This window comes from Microtus ochrogaster, chromosome 5, assembly GCF_000317375.1.
Source record: "Microtus ochrogaster isolate Prairie Vole_2 chromosome 5, MicOch1.0, whole genome shotgun sequence".
Classification (NCBI taxonomy): domain Eukaryota; kingdom Metazoa; phylum Chordata; class Mammalia; order Rodentia; family Cricetidae; genus Microtus; species Microtus ochrogaster.
This window is the reverse complement of record NC_022012.1, coordinates 80,296,080-80,313,681: the sequence shown is the minus strand read 5'-3', so window position 1 is coordinate 80,313,681 and position 17,602 is coordinate 80,296,080. Positions and strand designations below refer to the sequence as shown.

At 50.6% G+C, this 17,602-nt stretch overlaps 1 protein-coding gene across 10 annotated transcripts in view; it reads right to left on the bottom strand.

The window, feature by feature from the left end:
• The window catches only part of Cacna2d2 (calcium voltage-gated channel auxiliary subunit alpha2delta 2), a 130,357-nt gene that overhangs the window by 73,770 nt on the left and 38,985 nt on the right, over positions 1–17,602 (bottom strand). The window lies entirely within an intron of this gene.

The window sequence follows — 17,602 nt, the reverse complement described above, 5'->3', positions numbered from 1 at the left end:
GGGAATTGAACTCAGGACCTTTGGAAGAGCAGGCAATGCTCTTAACCACTGAGCCATCTCTCCAGCCTGCAACAAGTACTCTTAACCACTGAGCTGTCTCTCCGGCCCTAAGAGAGAAACTTTATGGTTTTCTCTACTACAAAAAGATAGTAATCTCTCCCAAATGGCCCATGAAGAGTGGGGATAGATTATACTTTAGTGTATTTCAATATCAAATTCTAATGGCCAAAGCCACTCATGACCTATATCCAAGGTCACAAGCTATAGCTCCAGCATAGACCACTAAGTGCCTGCTAACGAAAACCTGGGTAGCACCCCTGAGCCCTTACCTCTAAGATCCCCCCATTCTTTGGCTCAAATTCTCCACTGGGCCAGGAGGCAAGTGATGTCCTCACAGTGGGCATCTATCCTAACCTCAAGGGGAAGATGTGTCTCCCTGCTGCTATGCCTAGATCTACACGTTCACAGAGCAGAGAACCTGAAACACACACATTTCAGCACCCTTAGGACAGTGGCCCAACCACAGAGCCCATGCAGCTGCCCCTACTTACAATGTGCATGTTTCTGTGCTGAGATGCCAACGAGGCAGCTGGGGTGTAGGAGGAAAGAACTCGGACCCCACTGGAGGGACACATGTCTAAACTCAAGACAGGGGTCCCTGGAGAGATGGAGCTTGAAGAGCAGGAAAACTAGTCCAGTCACATGACCAACTGCCATGGACACTCTCAACACCCCCTGCCTTCCACATTTGACTTGGGAAAGCATCAGTGATGCAAGCCCGAGGTGAACCAAACTGTAGGCAAGATCCAGGGGCCCCTGCTCACACTCCCCTCCCTGAGCTGGGAGCTGCCGGCTGTCGAGGCAGCTGGGAGGGAAGCTGTGCCCAGCATACCAGCTGGCACGGGGGAGTGCGAGTAAACACACCCGCACTTTCCCAACTCATAGAAGTCGCGGGTGGCGGCCGGCTGGTGTGGGTGCCCATGTTTATGGGAAACAGATTGTTTGTGTCGGCATCTGCGGCCCCTTGCCACCCACCCTGGCTGCACTCTCTCCCGTTGCCTCCCACCCAGTTGGCTCATATTTTCTTCCCACGGGAATTCTAGCAGGCACAGAAGGACAATGACAATGATGACAAGGCCCTCTGTGCATCCAGACAGGGCTTGGTGTATAACCCCCAGTCCCCTTAATAATCCCACGTTTACTATTCCCATATTACTGCTGAAGAAATCAAGGGTCTGGGAGCCAGAGAAACTGTCTAGCAACCATGAAAGTATGCCTTGGTGGCACGGGTCTTCTCAGAACCATCATCCTTGCCAGGCTCTGGGTACATCACCATTCTCAGGCCTGCCAGACATGTCTGGTCTGCTCGGTACACCTTGAGTGGCGACCTTGCCCTCAGAGGAAGCAATCAGCTTTCTCTCTTCCACTGACAGCCCAATCGGAGGGACTGGGGCCTCATGACTGCCTTGTTGCCTAGTCTCTTTAATCCTTTTTTGTCTCTACCTCATGCATGAGGGGTCTATACAATGGACTGGAGTAAGGTCTCTCTATGACCTCTTAGGAGCACAGTGCTGGGAGGGCTGGAAGGGGTCTGAGATCCAGGCAGGCAGAGGCTCAGTGTGGTCCTAGTGACCCGGGGAGGCTTCTACTTTCACAGATCCAAACTGTGACCTCATCCAAAATGATGGCTCTGAGAAGTGCCCTGGCTATCCAGATCTTTTCAGAGAAGTCCATTTCTCATCCCCTAAAGGGAGTAGCAATTCACCCCTGTAAACTCTCTCATGAGATGGGGTGGAGGCTTGGCCTGAAGCCTGGCTCTAGAGGCCAGGGAGCAAAGGACAGAACTTGCTTTCTCCGCCTGCATGACATCCATTTTACTGGTATAACCCAGCACAGAGGGTTTACTGGCACAGGGGCTGAGGAAGGTCCCTCAGGGACTCCAGAATGGTTAGAAACAGACCTTGCTCCAAGAGTCCCCTAGTTAGGCTTCCTTTTATATATTCCATCATAACTAGTTGACAGGGCTGGCTGGTTTGTCATCTTAGAGATGAAGAATGGCATCTTGTAGGTGCCATTCGGGTCAGAACCTGTCCAAAGGTAAAATTTCTCATGTCTTATACTTATGCGCTAGAATGTTTAGACACATGAATTTGAATTCTAATTCCAGCCCTGCTCTTTATGAGACACAACCCTTTCCCCTTAGCTTGGCTGTTCTGAACATTCCTCAAAGACTGACGGTTATAATGTAGAAAGCTGGAGGCCTCTTGTGGGGTCTCCTTCTAGGGTTGCTCTTATGGCCCTGGGTACCTTCTTTGCACAGCCTGTCCTCCACGGGGCAACTTTCTGATCTGAGAGGCTATCCTTTTCTATTAACACTGCCAACAGTGTCAACAAACAATGACAGCATCGGTAACAGCTCTTGATCACGAGAGAGGCTGCCAGGGCCTTTGGGCTAGCTGATCATAAAATCATGAGATCTTCCCACGAGAACAGCAGGACATAAAGGCAAGGATGGCACCAAGCCTCGGTGGTGGCTGCAGCCTCCCACACGGTGTCAAGAGACCCCCTCCTCCGGTGGAGCTGGAGAGATGGCCTGGTGGTTGAGAGCCCTGGCTGCTCTTCCAGAGGTCCTGAGTTCAACTCCCAGCAACTTCATGGTGGCTCACAGCCATGTATAACGGGATCTGATGCCCTGTTCTGTCATGCAGACAGACATGTAAACAGAGTACTCACATGCATAAATAAATAAATCTTCAAAAAGAAAGAGACCCTTCTAGGGTAAGGCCATCCCAACGTGCTTGCTCCACACCTGTCTCCAAAGACAGCTTCAAGCACATCTTGAAGATGTGCTGGAGAGGTTTCTGAGTGGTTAAGAGCATTTGCTGCTCTTTCAGAGAACCCGGACTCAACTCCTAGCACTCATATGGCAACTCACAACTGTCTGGAACTCCAATTCCAGGAAATCCACCCCTTCTGGCCTCCACAGGCACAAGGCATTCAGGGGGTACACAGACATTCACACAAGCAAAACACCTATACACATAAAAAAAAATAATAAAAAGAAATAAAAATGAAGGGAGAAAAAAAAAACACTGACCTTGTCACACACAAACCGACTTTACCTCATTCACACCCAGCACCAAGCAGAGACTTACAGATCCCATTTATATATTCCCTTTAGAATTCATGGAGGGCGCCTGCCACTGGCAGCCCCAGGCCTGGGTCAGGCTCTATGGGTCTCCCAAGCATACCTCAAGAGGAGTTCCCAAGCCACCTTAAATCATGCTCGCTGTTTTAAGCAGTGGGGCTTTGCAGCTTCTGGAAGGCTAGGGCGCCCTGAAGGTCACAGCCCTAGCCCATCTCGTGGAGCACACTGCTGGAGAGGCTCCTAAGGATGCGGGGGGACGTGGTAGGAGTAAGGACATGGCATGGTCAACAGTGGCCTCTGAGCCAGGTCCCAGGAGACACTGGGCTTGAAGCAGGTTGATCAGAAGACCCGAGTCTGAGGCAACAAGAAGGCAATGGGCACTGGTGCCAAGCTGGAGCTGCCCACGTGAAGGGTACAAATGAGTGTGTGGAGTGTGTGAGGAGCGCTCAGGCCTGAGCCATCTTGTTTACTTCCTCTGTCAGTATCTCTCAGCTCCATCTCACTCCCTCCCCTCGCTCTTCATTCTTCTTTCTTTCCTCCTCTCAGTTTATAGCCCTTCCTGAGTTTTATGTATCCTTGTAAGTGCCTTTCCATCTTCCACAGAACAAGTTGAAAGCGTAAACAAACAGACAGGACCCAGACACTGGGGCCTTTTGCACACACTAAAAATATGATGAGAACAGATATGCATTGGGGGTATGGGTGCACCCAGGAAACACACACACTGGGGCCACAACCCCAGAGGAGACCTTCATCACTCACAGCCTTTCCTAAATCTTCACGGAAAAGCTCCCGACTTCGAATCTGAAAAATGCTGGCAGTCGTCCCGCAAGGATTTTCTGAGCTGGGGTCAGAGAACTGCAGACCCGGTGTCTGGCAGGTGTTCTCATGCAGGCTCCGGCCCTTCTCCGCACCCCAGTCTTCCCTTATTTCACTGTTCAGGGAGAAGGAGAACGCCTGGCACCTGAAGCTCCAGGTTCCCTCTCTATGAATGTAAGAACTCCAGCAACCATAAGAGCCAGCATTTACCTTCTGTAGGCCTGAGCAGTGTTTGTCATGCAAACCAACTATGCAAACAGGACTGGCAGCCCGACCTGCTGGCAAATACTGGCAGGCCCTTAGCCTGAATGGTCATGAGCTTCTAAATAAGTGTGCTGCACTCAGGAGAGCAGAGGCTCTGCTTGGGGCCCCATCCCATGTGGGCTACCTCCTCACCCAGCTTTGGGGGCAGTACTGAATGGGGTGATGATTACTGCAGGACTACTAGCAGAGCAGAAACAAATTCCAGTCATTTGCTGTATGGAGTCCTCATGAGCCCCTGTGGCTGTCCCTGCTTCCTAGCTGGGCCAACTGAAGCACATTGCCTCCATGACTATGAGGCCTAACCATGCGTATAAACAGAGAACCTGGTCCAGAGCCAACCCTATGTCCCCAGCAACTGGTCTTCAGGAAACCATTCAACTGCCCCCCACCCCAGCCATAGGTCTTGGGCCATTTGTCCTAGGGCTATGGAAGTCGGGGACAGCTGCATTCTGAGTTGGCAAGTCTACCCTGTTTTGAACATCCTATGAAGAATTTTTCCTCCCAGACTGCTGAATGAATGATCAGCAGGAAGCCAATCTCCTTACAGTAAGGGGTCCTCGTTCATCTGCCTGAGGTTGTCCATTTAGATCTATTGAGGGCATCAGTTGAAGCCCTGGTCTGCTCAGTGGCTCCTTCCATGAGCCTTAGGGGAATATTACATATTCTCTAGGCTGAGGCCCTGAGGTTGTGACTATCCAAGAAGTTCCCTTTACCCAGAGGGGTTGAGGTAGGGGGAAAACTCCATTCTTAGCCAAGGCCAAATCAGAGCTTCTGGAGGGACATTTTTATTTCCTACTCCTTGTTAGATCTGGAATGAGGGTGTCTGCCAGTGCAGATTCTCTGGGGACTAGGAGCTATCATGCTGTGACCGATCCCCTCCGTTTTCTCACAGACTGGCCATCTTAGCAGGGACAAAGCCTAGGGCTCCCACATCCTGTTTAGCAGCCTCCAGCTGGAGGGAGGAAGGCCTGAGCTGCTAGCTCTGTCAAGGACTCCCTGACCAAGGAGGTGGCGATGGCAATGACACCAGGAGGACAAGAGTGGAACAAATTGCCCCGATTATGTAAGGCAGCCCTATTTCCCCCTTCACACGGACAGGAGAGTGGACGGCTGTGTTCCTTCTTACCTCGCTCCACTGTGGCCTGGGCTTCCTGGGAGCGCTTGGGAAGGCTCACGGGCCAGACTCAGGTTATCAGTTGTGATTCTGCCTGTACTCTGGGCTGGGCTGCACCCTATCCTCTTGCCTCCGCCACCAAAGAACCCCAAGCTCCTCGAGAATCTAGCTGTAGCCAGCCCATGCCACACACTCTCCCCCACTGGAGTACTCCCCAGAGCTGAACTCAGTCCCACTCCCATTTATGCCTAGAGTTAGGGTAAGAAATAGACCAGCTGTGTCCTCGGCATGGCCTACAGACTGTCCTGCTTCCAACCCTGAGCTACAGGTACTACTTTCCATCCTAGGACTAGACATGTCTCAAGCTCAGGTCCCAAGGTGATGACCACGGTCCTGACTCTTAATCTCTCCCAGCATAACCTAGACAGTTCCTGCATAGGCCCTTGGAGGACTGTCCTGCAAAGCAGGCTGGGAAACCCCTCCTGTACAGTACATTCTCAGCAAGGCTCAATGGAGACCAGGCTATTGGCTCTTCATGGTTATAAGCCTGGCAGGTTTAGGGCTGCTAAACTGCAAATTTATCTCCTCCACAAACCCAGATAATAGAGGAGCCAGTGTGTGTGTGTGTGCATGCGCACATGCATAAGTCTAAGTATGCCTGTTACACATGTGTTGAAGGGCATGCCCATGTGGGTGGTACACAGCAACGTGTGTACACTGATGTGCACATTAGAATGATGCTATTCCAATGGACAACACATGTCAAACAAATGTCCCAGCGACTCAGGTATATGGAACACCGTGATGCATGTCTCTAGGTACACTTGTGTCCTGATGTGCATGCTGGGGGAAAACGTCAATTCCTTCCCGGAATAAAGCCTCAAGTTACGGGAGTCTTTCTGCTTAAACCCAGTAGATCTCTTTCTCTTCTGTCCACCGTCTTAGAGACTAGAGCTCTGCATCTGCCACATGGTCAGCCCCAGGCAACTCAGAACCTCCCACTAGGGATGCCAGGCTGCAAAGGGCCCCATCACAGAAATTCAGGGGTGGGGACACAAACACCGTAAAGGACCGTCAGACAAAGCATCCTCTCTACCTACCCCCATTCCCATGATGTTTCTAGGTACTCTTGCGGGACCCCCTTGATAGAGAAAAGCACCTTTTCCTGATGTTTCTAGGTACTCTTGAGGGACCCCCTTGATAGAGAAAAGCACCTTTTCCTGAACACCTCCTCAAGTCCACAGCCTAGCTGAGGCTCTGTCTCAACTGTGGATGTGACTGAACTCCATATGTAGACTCGCTGAAGCCCAGAGTGCACTTTTAAAGATCCCGATGGATGTCTCACCAATGGGCTCAGTTTCTAATTAAGATAAAGCCCCCACCAACTCATGACGAGCCTGGATCTTACACCACGCAATGTGCTCGGATGAAGCCCTCTGAGGCAGGTAGGCAGACAGGCAAGGAGGAAGGCAGGACCAGAGCAGCAGGAATCAGGTCCATATGCTGCGAGTGCCCAGCTAATGGGCTAACAAATTAGCAGGTCTCCCCTCTAAAAGGTGATGAACGAGCAGCAGGCCAGGAGAGCTGGAGGATGGGCTCCTCCTCCCCAACAGCATGCCCTGGGCTCAGTTTCTGTCTGGTCTCTCTGGGATGCCCAGTTCTGCCATGCTGGAAGGGATATGAGTTGGGGATGAAGGCTGACTACATGCCACGGGCAGGTGGAAGACAGAAAGGGAAGCACAGCTCAGGGCATGGACCTGCTGAGCTGGAGGAAGGCTGTCTGTGGACTGTGGTTCTGCTGTCTGCAAGGCACCTTTAAGAAGGTGGGGTGGGGGAAAACATAGTCCTCCTCAGACCCTTCTGAACTGCTTCCTACATGCTGTGCCTTTATTGTCTTGAAGGGGAGAGGAGGCAAGTAGGAACAATCCCCATACCTCCTACATGACACCTTGGACTTGGGGGTTGATGAACACAGCAAGAGCCCTGATTCTGGGCCTTGGGGGGTCTGCTCATGCACTGGAGCTGCTTCTCCTACACAATGACAGGGTTATAGCAGCTCAAGAGCATGGACCATGGAGGAGACATATAGTTGGAGGTACACAGGCTGCATACAGGAGAAAGAACAGCTTCCAGAGATATTAAGTCCACGTGCATAAGGAGATGGAGAAGTAGACCTTTTGATCTCAGCTAGACTTCTCTGATTGGAAGTTGTGCTGAATGGTCACTTCTGAGCTGAGGGCCCAGTGTCTTCCATTTGTCCCTAAATCATTACAGAGTCCTCTTTCTTCCACGTACCTGAAACGGGGAGGGACTTAACACATTCTGTGATAGCAGACTGTATGGGTCCTTTTGAGAGCCTCTGGCCAGGGGAGACAGCCTCAACCCAGGACCCAGTCTGTCTGTGGGCTCCTTGTGCAAACAGCCCCAAGCCCCCCGCCTGCACCCTCACCTCCCGCATGCCCGCCTGCCCTCCCCGTGTAAACAGAACCCGCCTGCTCGCTCCCAGGGGCTGCTAATTCCTCGCCAGAACTGCTCGGACGTGAAATTGGAGTGAGACAATGTGTGTTTAAGGAAATGAATCTCGAATCTTAAGAGGCTCGGGGAGCCCGCCCTGCACCCCCATCACTTCACCCACCCACCCAGAGCTAGGAAAGGCACACTTGGCATCCGAGAAGAGAAAGGCGGAGGTGACATCCAGTGCCAAATTAACAGCCGCCACAGCCAAATATTGTACTTGCCTCCAATCTTCTTTTATTTTTGAAAGAAAGGGCTTTTACAAAGTGAAAGAGGCTGTTGGAACACTAAGTCTGATGATGGTTTTTAACTGGCATGCCAGTTTGCGCATGCCCGGCTCAGAGCCTTCCTTTTCGCTTGCATGCCAATGCTTCCCTAAGCAGTCACACCCAGAAGACACCAGCCCTTAGTTCCTGCCCTTCCACACCAGCCACAGGCTGACACCGCAGGAGTATGTGGCCAGTGTGGCAAATTTGGACACGGAATCTACTTACGAGCCATCTTCAGGCCTGCAAAGGGCTCTTTCAAATAAGGATTGTGTGTAGTGTGCTCATATCTGCCTTATTTGCAAGACCTCAACAAAGGGAGCCTGTCCATGACCTTGGCAAGGATTCTTTGGCCATCTCTGGAGGCCCCCATTGTCTCTACCACAGACTGTCACCAGCCTGAGGATGCCCCATCGTCATTGTTCTTCTCTGACCAGGGGTTCTAAGCTCTATGCTCAGGCTGCCTAACGGACTTCTACTCTCCAGTCGCTTTGCTGAACAAACGTCACTGGTGCCGTCCGGAGACCAGTCTGCCCATCTGTCATTAATTAATTAACACACGGAGGCAGGCTAAATAGACCCCTGCCCAGCTTGCCCCTACAGAACACTATTTCCTTCCCTGACTCCTTCCCTGAAACACTCAGAAAACGTTTTATTCTTTGCGTCAGGGTCTTTGTAGCTCAGGCTGGCCTGGAACTCACCATTCTGCCTCTGCCTCCCAGTTTTGGGGGTTACAGGCCTGGGTCACTAAGCCAGGTGCTCAGACAGCTTCAGTGGGGCTTCACTGGCAGGGCAGACTTGACCTATGGCTCCCATTTCCTCAGACCCACGCTGCCCTTGGCCTTGGTTTGCCTGTACAGTGAGACTCCCAGCTGGACAGACAATGAAGCTTGGCCCTGACCCATGTGTGTGCAGCCCAGAGCTCACAACAAGCTCAGTGCCCCTCTCAGATCCCTCTGGATCCTAACTGGAGGTGTGGCAGTGCCCTGTTGAGATGTATGACACTGGCGAAGAGGGTCCTTGAGGCTCACCTGAGGCCTCAGGGCTGGAAAGAGACCATTCAGAACCTGGGCAGGAGTTACAGTCAAGTTCTCGTTCCTGTCTCTCCCCACATGTGCCAGGAGCATGGCTGCTGATCACTTGCCTTTGAGTCCTTCCCTAGGCCATGCCCGAGTATAGGGAGCAGCCCTCTTGTGCTCAGGGTAACATAGGAGAGGCTTGGTCCTCCCTCCTCAGCTGGGGACATCTCTGAGGGGCTAGTCCATACTAGGTGGAACCAACTCAGGCTTCGGTCAAGAGTGCATCACAGGCAAACTTCTTCAGTGACCCAACTCTGCTTTGTCTGCCACCCATATGTGGCCCTGTAAACCCTGCATGCCAGCTCCACCTGGCGCCAGGGAACTAGCCCATCATAGCTGGTAGCAGGAAAGGTTCAAGAAAGTAGATTCTATGGTGGACACTGTCCCACTGCCAAAGAGAACGTCACTGTGGAGGACGGTAGGGTACTAACTACTCTGGCATGTGACAGGCACAGCTGATCAGATGTCCCCTCATCATGAACTGAGGTGGAACACTCACAAATGGGTGCAATATTTCAGGCATGAGAGGCCCAGGGAAGTGTGATTATAAGGTCTGTGGAATGGGATGGCTGTTGCTGGGGGCTATCAGCACTTTGGAGAGACAATCAAAGATGGAGTGCGATTAATCACAAATTTAAGGTGAAATGTGTAACTCAGAAGCCCCTTCGGCTGGATATAAAAAGACTCTCTCATCTCTTGCAGCCAGAGGCAGAGAAGCTGAGGGTCAGGCATAGGGCTTAATTATAAGCATCAAGGACCCTGGATGGAGGGTGGGGGGGGGGCATCACAATCCCAGCAGGCTGGTTACACAACATCCAGGACCCTGACTTGAGTCCTGAATCATGGAATGGAACATCTGGGTCAATTCACTTGGGAATTTTGAGGTCCCATTAACTCTGGGCCTATAGAAGAGACCCCCCCTCATTCCACTAAAAGCTGATTTCCCATGATGGACTTGCTGAAAGGTCTCTCGTGTTCATGTCTAAGAGTGCATTTCCAAGGATGTGACCCAAGACAAAGGCTCTGCTCTCTCACTCTGACCCTCTCTACACATCACTGCACCCCAGCACCAAGCTCTCCCTCTCATCCTATCAGGCCTTTGTCCGTGCTTCACCGGAAATGCTCTTCTCTCTGCCCTACCTTCCTCCGGAGCCTTTGCTAACCCCCCTAATAGTCTGTCTATCCCATCAGGTCCTCTTAACCTTAGCAACATATACATGTGTCTGTCTGCACACACACACACACACACACACACACACACACACACACACACACGAGTCTATAGCATGTACCTGCTTTGGTATCTTGACATTCAGACATCATCTGAACAGGGCAGAGTCACTGGACTGCCCAGTCTGTCTGCCAAACTCTCAGCCAGTTTACAGAGGCTCAAGAAGGCCAATCATGGGGGCTGTAGGACTGCTACACCCCTACCCTAGTTCTGGGTCTCACATCTTGCAGCCCCAAACTAAGGTCACACTCTGTTCAGAGAGGTTCAATTATTAGGCCCTTTTGCAGGCAAGGAAAACAAAACTAAGAATGTATGTCACTTGCCCAAGGTCAAAGAAAAAATTCTGATGGTGATAATAACAACAGTCTGCTTCCTTCTATGCTGAAGACACCTATGGCCTTCCGCATGCTAGACAAAGATCCTACCACTGTCTTAAAACATAAAGCAAAGAAAAAAACCAACCCACAATTCACAATCCCAGAGAACCTAGACAACAATGAGGACCCTAAGAGAGACATACATGTATCTAATATACATGGGAAGTATAAAAAGACAAGATATCCTGAGTAAATTGGGAGCATGGGGACCATGGGAGAGGGTTGAAGGGGAGGGGAGAGGCAGGGAGGGGAGCAGAGAAAAATGTAGAGCTCAATAAAAATCAATAAAATTTTAAAAAAATACAAAAAAAAAGATTCTACCACTGAGCTATATTGCCTTAGCCCTCTCTTTACTTTTTTTTTTTTTCTCCCCTGAGACAGGGTTTCTCTGTGTAGTCCTAGCTGTCCTGGAATTCAACCTGTAGACTAGGCTGGTTTGAACTCAGGGATCCACCTATGTCTGCCTCTTTGGTGCTCGGACTAAAGGTGTGTGCCACCCCACTTGGCTCCTCTCTTTATAAGACTCAGTCTCACTAGTTTCCCAGGCTGGTCTTGAACTTGTGACTATCTTGTCTCAGCTTCCTAAGTAATTGGGATTATAGGCCTGAACCACCAGGCTTCTCTGTAGCTTTCTGATGTTAGCTCCATGGTTCCTGTCATTGCTGGTGGAGCAGGCCAGAGTGCTGGCATGGAGCTGTGGCACCTTAGAAAAGTTAGGTCCTCTTGGGGATGGGGATGGGTTTCATGGAGCAAGTCATGGGTTTAGACAAGAAGAGGCATGTGGAAAGGTTCTGCAGAGAGAGGAATTGTGGGACAAAGGCTGACAGGTAACAGGGAAGGTAGCGGTGGGTAAGGAGCCCTGGTTTGGGGTGATGAGTCAGAGAATGAGGGTGTGACCTATGTGAAGGTCGTGGTGGACACAGACCAGGCTTGGGTCCTGCATCTGTTTCATAGCCTCCTCCTATTCCCTCCCCCCACCCCCAGGTTCCGGTGCCTGCTCTGAATGGCCAATGAGGCCATCTGATTGGCTCATCAAGGGCAAATAATAGCTTTTGCTGAATTCAGCTGTAGCCAATCAGAGGCAATCAAGCACACAAGAGGCCTGATGGGCCATACGGGCGCACCCACGTGCATCAGAGCTGGCCCCTCTGCCTGGCTATGGAACCTTCCTCCCACCCTCATGGGTTTGAGAACTAGGGTGGGGGGCTGGAAGGAACTGTGTTCAGGAGGTCTCAAGGAAAGATGAGGAAGGGGCCCAGCTGGACTCCGGAGCATGAACTTGGCACCTGCTGTGAACGGAGAGCTAGAAAAGCTGTTAGCTGCTGGGGGCAACCTGGGAGAAGACACTCCCTAGGCCGGCACAGGCAGCCTGGCTCCCAGCCCCACAGCAGCCTCCCAAGATCAGAGTCCCTGCCTCTTCCCCGAGGAGCCCGGAGCCTCCAATCAGGCCCTGGGAAAGCAATTTTTCAATCTTCAACTGCAAACACTAATACCGCTGAAGCTAATTTTACAGATTTCCACTTCCAGGCCTCGCCTTTGTCCCAGAATCCCTTAGCCTGGGAGATTAGCAGTTTAGAGACTGGAAAAAATAAGGTATTTTAAAATTCAACATAAAACTCTCTCTTAGACTCAGTGAGCTAAGAAAAAAAAAAGACTTTTCTTTTTTTCTGATTGGAAAATAGCCTGTTAGTAAGGGAGGAGCCAGGTCCAGCTTCCACTAGCAGTGGGAAGACGGATGCTTTCGGAACCCTTGGACCAGCCTTTCCACCGACGCTCAAATCTGCAGCCACAGACAGATAACGGGAAAAGAGTTGGGAGACCTGCATGTGGAAGCCTGCCAACAGGACCCTCGGGCCCTCTGCTTGAGCTCTGCATGTGCCGCCTTTGAAGCTACCCAGGACCTCCCTGACGCCGACCAGGAAGCCTTTCCAGCCGTAAAGACAGGATTTGGCGCCAGGGCTAGGACTGGCCAATGACCTGCTGCTTGTTTTACAGGTGAAGTTGATTCCACTCCAAAGCAGACCTTCTTTGGGCCTCAGTTTCCCCATTAAATCAAAGTTCAAAGTCCCTGACCACATGTTTATAGTGCACACACAAATTTCAAGACTGGATACTGTCTGCCCCAACCCAAGCCCTTCCAACACAGACAGGCACAGGATGCTCTCGGCGGAACCCGTTCTGCGAGCACCCTCTATTACATCTCTCGTGGATGAGCAGCGTAATCACTCCACTCTCCGGGGGCCACAAGCTCAGAAACGTCCTAATGAAAAATAAATGTATTTACAGGGAGACGTCAAAGCCGCCAGGACGAGTCAAAGTAATATGCCTGCGACTGGCACGCAGACTTTTATTTCTTCCCCCTCTACGCTCCAGAGCTGCTCCTGCGGCGTGGAGAGATAAATATTTTAAATAGCGACACTTTGGCAATGCACGGTTATGCAAGACAAGGAATAATTAGAAAATAAATTACTTTTTTTAAACACAGCGTTACAAACATTGGGCGCATCAGATTACTGCTTTGTGCAGGCCGAGGCAGTGCGGTTTGAGGAGGCCAACGTAGCAAGGACCTCAGGGAAGATCTTAGCCTGTCCCCAAAGCCCCCAGATGGAGAGACACTCCTCCCGCCCGCTCTGGGAGGCTCCCAGAATTGAGCTGAAGACCACACTTGGCAGCTTCCAGAAAATCTCGGCGATGGAAAGGCTTCCTCCGGCGTCTCACCAGCAGTAGGCACGGACTAAAAATAGTTTAATCTCCTTGAAAGCAAAAGGAGCAATCAGCAAAACAGACACTCGGGCCTGCATGCCCACTCCTCTGCATGCTCTGCTCCATCCATCCCAGCCTGTCCCCAGTGCCAAGCATTGTCAACCTTTGACAGATTCCAGGAGGGCAGGGTTTCAACGGCCATTCACCCTCCCACCGCCACAACCATGTCGATCAGACACCATCCAGTACCTCTTCTTGTCACCGGCCCAGCATGTTATGTGTGGCTTAAATTTGGAGACACCCCAGGAAAGGACCAGGACATGTAGTGTTAACCCCGCTTTCTAGGTGGAGAAACCTAGGCACAGAGAGGTGTACTCACTAGAGAGGGCCACGTGCCAAGGGGAAGGGCTCGGTGGGAAGGAGGCTGGTGGCTTTGAATTAGCGCCGAACCAGTCTCCATGGCTGGTTCCCACAAAATAAAGGGCTTATTGGGCGGGGGAGGGGAGAGGCTCACACGATGGGGCCAGCTCTCTTCACGGCTGAGTGCATCTGTCACACAGGTGTGTCTTACCTACTGCAACCAGCACAACAGATCGACGTCATCATTTTCACCCACTGACCCAGGATGAAATTTACATCTCGTGTTCTGGCCCCTGCTTGCTGTATGAGCGAGAGCCTGTTGTGGCCCTCTCTTGACCTCAGTTCCCCAATGTTATGCGTGCTCAGGACTCATCAGGAGCCCTCATCTGCCCCACCTCATTCAGTCCCACCTATTTTGACTTTGTCCACCTGCCCTTCCTCCATGGCTAACCACTCCAGACCAGGAGCTCAGGGTGTGGCAGTGGGTTCTGTACCACCACCCAATTTTGCAGAAGAAAAACCAAAAACAGGAAGGGAAAGCCCAGATACCCAAATCTTCCCTGAAGAGGTCAGAGTAGAGCCTGGCCTCTCATTCCAGCCCTGGCCTCCCCTAGAATACCACTGTTGAGCTGGGGAGGTCACTGAGTGGTAGAGTACTTATCTAGCACAGATGAGGCTCCGGGCTCCATCACTAGTGACCACACACACACACACACACACACACACACACACACACACGTCCTCAACAAACAAATAAACCACCACTGCCTCTTTAGAGTTCTTGAATGCCTTCTGTCCCCTCTTCCATCCTTTACTGAGTGAAGCAAGTACAAAAAGCAATAAAGTAGACTCTGGCAGGTGGTCCAGCCAGCCTAGCCTCTGGAAATGCCATCACAGAAATTGGAAGTGAAGTCTCTTTTCCTTCTGAGCATCTTTCCCTGTAACCAGCATGCAAAAAGCCATTCCATTATCTTAGCTCTGAGCTTTTCAAGAACGGCCTGTGGCTCACCTAGTCTGCCCAGGTCTATCTGCAAGAGTGAGGAATGTCTCCCACCAGCCCCTGGAACCCTCAACCTCACTCCCAGTTGCCCTTGGATCCTGGGTGCTCCAATTTACCTATATCCTGGGTCTTGCCCGACCTCCAGCTCCTGCCTCTGTAGCACCATGCTCCTCTGTCGCTGCTTCTACATGCTTGAAGCTTGGTTCTGTTAGCTGCAGTAACTCCACTTCCTTCACCATCTCAGCATGGTTCAGGGCTGAGACAACCCTCCCTTTTAGAGATGAGGATGCTGAGATCTGTGTCATATGATTTGGGTAATTTATTCGTCTGACCTCCCTTAAGACCCTACCCAGCCTCACTTCTTCAGCCTTCAGGTGAGCTCAGTTTCAATAGCTGGAGTTGGTAACTGGAGAGGGCTCCCAGGAGGACAGAACTGTTAAGATAAGGGCACGGTCCTGGGTGGAGCTCAGAGACCTGGGGCAGCAGGGAAAAGAAAACCTGTTCTGGATGACTCAGAACCAGCTGAGGCTTTGGGAACATCCCCATGGGGGAAAGGCCTCCTGGCCACGGGGGTCTTATTTGCTAGATTACAGTTAGAAAGTGTTGGGCACCGGGGCTTCCCAGAACAGCTGATGCCCTGTCATCAAGGCAGGACATTCTCCTTCCGCAAAGCCCTCCTACAACCACTGAATGCATGAACTAAGCCTGCCAGGGCCTTCCCTGCAAGTAGAAGACCCGAGACTCAGATTGAGGGGTGCTGGACCATAGGCAGGGGGAGAACCAAGTCGTCTAATTGTCCCTCTGAGGTTGGTAGTGCCCTTTGCCTCTCTTTGTTCTCTCTAACTCCTTGGATCTCAGAAATCTCACTTCTGCCAGTAGTGGGGGAAGTGCCAATATTTGGGAATCCCAAGGCCCAAATGGGATATTGAAAGACTCTTCTCTTGGGGGGACCTGCAGCCCAGGAAGACAATCTGACCGGATCTTACACAATGAACATCATAATCTGCATGTCCCTTGACCACACCTGGAGCTTCTACACACACTATTTGGTGGCACACCGACTTGGGATCTCCAGAGTTGGGTCAGTGCCTTAGTCCATAGTCCTATCACATGCTCTTCTGTGTCTGTTTAAAAATGTACAGAGCGAGGGAAATACCAACATGGGCAGGAAGGGGAACACGCACCTCAGAACCAGAGACCAACTGGCACAGGGAGAAAATGTAATCTGCGCTATAAACACTGGGGCTAGACGAACCAGTGTGTCTTTTACATATAATGAGAACTGGGTTCTTGCTGTTGGAGAAAGAAGTCTCTAGAAGGAAAGGAAGAAGAATTGAATGAACCTCTGGGTTGCTGTACTGGAGCCTGCCCATTGTGGTTTCACAATTTGAAAACATATTAAGGACAGATACAGGTGTAATTATAGATGTTGTGCTTACCTGGGTGAGCGTACACACCCCCCACATACACATTTCCTACTCCTAGGGCCTAGAGGCAGTAATAACGCAGTAGCAGCAAGCACACACAGCACCCAGATCTTGATGTCTAAATATTCTCCAATGAATGGAGCTAGCATTCCTAGGAGTAGTTCAGAGTCCGAAAGTGGGACAGGAAAAATACGAGATGTGTCTGAGCATCTCGTGATGACAGAAATTAAAATAAGGGCTCATGCAAGACTGAGGGCACGCCCAAAGAGTGCAGGAGGCGACCTGCTCCAGAGCTGGAGCAGTCTGCACAACAGAACTGATAACAATACTACTGAATTATATCTATAGACTACAAAGAGCATCCCTGAGTCCACCCTGAAATAAATAACTGAAAAAATAAACAGAGGAAAAAAGACAGCTCTTCCTTACAGAAGAATTCCAGTTAATACATGCAGAAGGAATGAGAGAAATAGAAAAGCACCATTTGAACATTCCAGTAATAATCGCTGCAGGCAAGCTCCAGCAATAGGATGCTAAAGCTGACAGCCAGAAGTTTGAGAGAAATGGGATGTTTGCACAGCCTCAAAGTATCTCCTCCAAGAAAGGTTTTTAAAATTATAAATGGAGAAAACAGCAAGTTTACTATGGAGGAAGCAGATAGCCCCTTAGCCAAGTGACCAAGACCAAGACATACTGATATCATGTAGCCCTACTACAACACACTGAAATGAACATACATCTATGTCCTTCTTTAAAGGTGTAAACCCTCAGTCTAATCACGAGGAATCTTCAGGGGGAAAAATTACGGGAGGGGCACTAGACAAAACAACTGAGAAATACTTTTTTGTTTTATGTTTTTCATAAATGATAATGATATTATTAAGTTATAACTCAATGATGGGTTTTGCTATGTAGCCTAAGTTGGCCTCCAACTCTCCATCCTTCTGCCTCAGCCTGTCAACTATTGGGATTGCAGGTGTGAGCCACCACACCTAACTTTGGCTGGTACTTTTTTTAAAAATTATTTTTCAGTTTCGTGTGTATAGGTGTTCTGCCTTGGGTGTTGGTCCACCAGAACTGTAATTACAGACAAGTGTGAGCTGCCATGTAAGTGCTGGGAATTGAACCTGGGTCCTCTGGAAGAGCAGCCAGTGCTGTTAACCACTGAGACATCTCTCCAGCCCCTTGACTAGTACTTTTAAACACGTTAAGACAGGGGCTAGACAGCTAGCACAGCAGTTAAGAGTACTCACCACTCTTCCAGAGGACTTGGATTTAGTTCCCAGCACCCATATGGTGG